Consider the following 5355-nt stretch of genomic DNA (forward strand, 5'->3'; position numbering starts at 1 on the left):
TCCTTCCTGAGCCAGTTGCCTAACTGCCAGAGCTCTCTGGGGAGAAATCCTAAGTAGCTACACTATTAATGGCACCCCAATTGTGAAGGAGTGTGAAGTGTTGCTAGCAAAATATGGGGGCCTGCTTCATTCATGCCCAGGCCCTCTAGTAGCATTAAAACTGCATCTGATTTCACTGCTCTTCAGGGAGGCAGAGAACTCTAGGCGTTCTTCATTCCTGAGCCTGTTTTCCTCTTTCTTCATTCCTTGTGCCCCAACTGAAAGAGGGAAGCCTAGGGCCTGAAGAGGATTTACATAAATTCATACTAAGGAGGTGGTGTGATCTCCTTTTTGTTGTGACCAGCATACAAAGATCACTGAGACTGGTGTGATGTATAAAATAAAAAGTTTGTTCTAAGTTAAATAGTGTCTTGTTGCTTTAAGTGCTCTTAAATGTTAATCATGGGAACGGCCACCACTTACCCCTGAATCCCTGGGCCTTCACGAAGTCCTGCACCTCACTCTACTCTAATCTAGGTGTGAGAGCAGCCTCTGCACTTATGTAGGGGGATAGGTTCCACGGGAGTACTGGTGAAGTTAGGCTGTTTTCCCATACAAGGGGAAGCTGCAGGGCTGGTATAAGGGGATGGGGTTGAGAACCATGGCACACCATAAGCTGTAGGTGGAAGACATGCTTTCAGTATGAAGGGTTGGAGATGCTTGAGCAAGGAACTTATTTGGCAGCTCAATCTGAGCCCCACTTCTCTGCTACAGGTAGACTAAACCAGGGGCTCTCAACCTTTCCAGACTACTCTACCCCTTTCAGGACTCTGATTTGTCTTGTGTACCCCCAAATTTCACCTCATTTAAAAACTACACAATCGGACATAAAAAAACAAAAGTGTCACAGCCACTTTATTACTGACAAAGTGCTGACTTTCTCATTTTTACCATGTAATTATAAATCAACTGGCATATAAATATTGTACTTACCTTTCAGTGTGATTCTTGAGCCTGTTTTTCACTTGTGAGCCTTCTCATTCTGAGAAGCAGTGAAGCTCCAGTAACAAGTTTTTCTCCACATTATGTCTATTCCTACTCTCAAGGCTAGCATTAGGGAGTGGTAACCAGAGCCATTGCCTGGGGCCCCAAGCCACAGGGAGTCCCTGCAAAGCGAAGTTGCTCAGGCGTTCTGCCTTGTGCCCCAGTGAGTCTAATGCCAGCCCTGGCAACCCCATTAAAACAAACTCATGACCCACTTTGTGGTCACGACCCAGTTTGAGAACAGCTGATATAGTAGATAGAGCAGTATAAACAAGTCATTGTCAGTATGAATTTGTTTATACTGACTTTGCTAGTGATTTTTATGTAGCCTGTTGTAAAACTAGGCAAATATCTAAATGAGTTGACATGCCTCCTGGAAGACCTCTGTGTGCCCCCAGGGGTACACATACCCCTGGTTGAGAACCATTGGACTAAACCCTGTATCTCTGGCCCTTTTGCAATGGAGGATTGAACCTAATCAAGTCTTTAGTGCCTATTCAAACTGCAGAAAGTGCCATTCTCTACACCTAGCTTCTTGTACGAACACTTGGATCTGCTGTGTGGGGCATCTGAACTGTGTCCTTTTATCTGTCACCCAAGCAGTTGAGAGTTGTTTAGGGTTTTACTTTTTCCTGCTATGAAGTCACTGTGTCTCTATTGCTGAAGTTAAGTGTGGGCTTGGACCTGCTGTAGTGTAGTATGGTATTTCTGCATCGGGCCTCAATTTTTCCTTGCCAAAGAGTCATGCAGCTGTGATCACAGGCAGGGTCCTTGTCCTCATCTGTCACCCTAGCTGGGAAATAACAACAGTACCCAAGCCCCAGTGTGCTCGAGTCCAAACTCATAAACTTAGTATCTTCAGTTGCTCCCCAGCCAGCCAGGTGGGAACTCCTCAGAATCCTGCTTCCAATGCAAATAGCATCAACTAGAAATAGAGAGCAGGGGCAGCTTTGCAGAGCAAGGAATCCACCCACTGGGGGGAGCTGAGCAGCCTTCCTAAGCATAGGCTCCATTTACTATGTCAAATGTTTATAGCCTGTGTTGTTAAACTTCATTTGAGGCAGCTGTTCAGTTACACAGCAGTTGTTCCAGACCTGTGAGTGGATCCTCCTACAAATCCCCTCTACACCCACAGGCTACTTCCAGCTTAGCTAGGTTATCTGAGCAGTAGCACACACATCTTCTTAGGCCCAGTGTTGTGAAGCAGAGCTAGGCTGTTCTTTGGAGTAGGGGAAGCAGAATAACTCAAGTGGGTTAGCGGGGTGGGGGGCACTACTTAAATCAGTTTTCTAAAATGCTTAGGGAGGGGATGTTGCAAGCTGGGTATTAAGGAAAGTAGGGAGTCAGTAGGCATAAAGCAGGAGATAAAATGGTGCCAAAGTCAGATGGTGGCTGGATATGAGGAATTGTAACACACTTAAATTGGACTGGACTAATGCATTTGGAAGAACAATTCTGCAGTGCTCTGAGGATAGAAGGGGTTTGGGTAAGACACAGCCTATTATGGGCTAGAGTCACATGGGAGACTGCCACCTCAGTGGACAAAGTCCAACATTTAGGCAACACTTGGATTTTCAAAACCACCTAGCCGTCTAGGTACCTAAAGGCCCCCTGCCACTTAAATTTTTGTCACCACCAACCAGTTCAGAGCCTAAACGAGGTGTTTCCATGCCTAAATTGCCTGCAGAACCCAATCTGGTAAACATGCTCAAAGGCTGCCTAAGAGTGTGCCCACTGGATCTGCCCCTCAACAAAACAGCAGGGATGGGGATGTTGCACTCCCCCCCTCCCCTTTAGGCCCTACAGCCCAGTAAGTTAAAGCATTCAGCTGGTACGTGAAGCAGGGACTGGAACCTAGAACACTCTCGGGAAGCATGTTAACTGCTAAGTTATAATCACACTCTGGCCCAGTAACTATTGAGACTTGTAAGAGTTATAAGGGACCACAAGGGTCATCTAATTTAACCCCCTGCCAAGATGCAGGATTTGGTATTTTTTTAACCATCCAGATGACTGATGGTTATTCAGCCTCCTTTTGAAAACCTCCAGTAAAGAAGCTTCCACAACCTCCCTAGGCATCTGTTCCATTGTCCTATTGTTCTTCCAGTTAGGAAGTGTTTCCTTAGATTTAATGTAAATCTGCTATGCTGTAGTGTGAACCTATGGCCTCTTGCCCTGCCCTCTGTGGCAAGAGGGCAATTTTTCTCCATCTTTTTTATGGCAGCCTGTCAAGTATTTGAAGACCTATCATGTCCCCTCTCAATCTCCTCTTTTCCAAACTAAACATCCCCAGTTCATTCAGCCTTTGCTCGTATGGCTTGCATTCCATCCCTTTGATCATCTTTGTAGCTCACCTCTGGGTCTTTTCTAATTTCTCTATAGCCTTTTTATCCATCGGTGACCAAAATTGGACACAATACTCCAGCCAAGGCCTAACCAGCTCACCTAGAGTGGTACTATAACCTGTGGCTTGCATGCTATGCTTCTATTAATGCAACCTAAAATTGCATTTTTTATTTTTTTTTGCAGCAGCAGCATCGCATTGCTGGATCATGTTAAGCCTGTGATCTACCACAGCTCCCAGATTCTTCTCAGCAGTGCTGCTGCCGCCAAGCCAGTTATCGCCCACTCTGTATTGGGTTTTCTTCCCTAAGTGTAGAACCTTACATTTGTCTTTGTTGAATTTCATTTTGTCGTCTAGAGCCCTGTTCTCCAATTTATCAAGATGCCTCTGAATTTTAGCTCCATCTTCCAAAGTGCTAGCAACCCTCCCAGTTTTGCATCATCTGCAAATTTGATCAGTATGCTCGCTATTCCTACATCCACGTCATTAATAAATATGTTAAACAGCAGACCCAGAACAGATCCCTATGGAACCCCATTTGAGACCTCCCTCAGATACAACATCATTCCATTAATAGTTACTCTGGGGTTGTTTAATTATGTATCCACTTAATGGTAGTTATGGCAAGCCTGCGTTTCTCCAGCTTACTTATCAGAATGTCATGTGGGACTGTGTCTATATGTAGTGTTTGCACCAATCTCTAAGTATATTATGTACAACGCATTCCCCCATCCAACAAGTTGGTTACCCTGTCAAAGAAATAAATCCAGCTGGTTTGGCAAATGTAGGTATTTTACGCAGGGGGACAGCTTCAACAAGAGACTGAGACACAACCCAGAATCCTCTCCTGGTTAGAGCACTTACCTGGTTCAAGTCCCTTGATGTCAGGCACAGTGGGGACTTGAACCCAAGGCTACTACATGCTGGATGAATGCTCTAACTACTAGCTGTAAGAGAGGGGTATTGGCTCCTGCTTTTATAGAGAAGGGCTGCCATGGTTTAGGTGCCCAACTCCCAGATAGGGTTCATAGCTGTGAATCGTGAGCAGAGTTAGGTGCTTAACTCCTTTCTAGGGTCAGAGTTTAGGCCACCCCCCTTTCCTGCATTTCCTACTAGCTAGGTTAGGCAGCTTCCTCCTCATCCTGCTGGAATTTTTAAGAAAGAGCCTGAATACCTAGGTGGCAGGCCTAGAGGAAAAAAATGGTGGGTGCAGAGCACCCATTGGCAGCTCCCCACCCTGCCCCCCCACCCCAGCTCACCTCTGCCTCTGCCCCTGCTCCCCCTCCTCCCCTGAGGCCACAGCATCCTGCTTCTCCCCCTCCCTCCCAGCACTTGCACTGTGAAACAGCTGTTTCACACAGCAAGCCTGGAGGAGGAATGCAGCACTTGGGGAAGAGGCGGGGCTAGGGCAGGGATTTGGGGAGGGATCCAATAGGGGCGGGGAGGGGGTGGAGTCAGGGCCAGGGGTGGCACAAGCACCCACCAGCACCAACAAACGTTGGTGCCTGTGGTGGCAGGGCCCCAAGTCAAGTGCTGCAACAAGGCTTTAGTCCTCCTTGTGAATCTAGCTCAGCAGTCGGCAGCCTTTCAGAAGTGCTGTGCCGAGTCTTCATTTATTCACTCTGATTTAAGGTTTCAGGTGCCAGTAATACATTTTAACGTTTTTAGAAGGTCTCTTTCTATAACTCTATAATATACAACTCAACTATTGTTGTATGTAAAGTAAATAAGGTTTTTAAAATGCTTAAGAAGCTTCATTTAAAATTAAATTAAAATGCAGAGTCCCCTGGACCAGTGGCCAGGACCTGGGCAGTGTGAGTGCCACTGAAAATTAGCTCCCATGCTGCCTTCGGCACCCGTGCCGTAGGTTGCCTACCCCTGATCTAGCTCTGTCTCTTCCTCTCTACTCCCAGTGGAAAATGAGTTCTGTCCAAGCTCTGCCCCCATCCTCCCCAATTGCAAACACATCAGAGGAATGTCTACAAATA

Source organism: Mauremys reevesii, linkage group 1 (assembly GCF_016161935.1).
Source record: "Mauremys reevesii isolate NIE-2019 linkage group 1, ASM1616193v1, whole genome shotgun sequence".
In the NCBI taxonomy this organism is placed as follows: domain Eukaryota; kingdom Metazoa; phylum Chordata; order Testudines; family Geoemydidae; genus Mauremys; species Mauremys reevesii.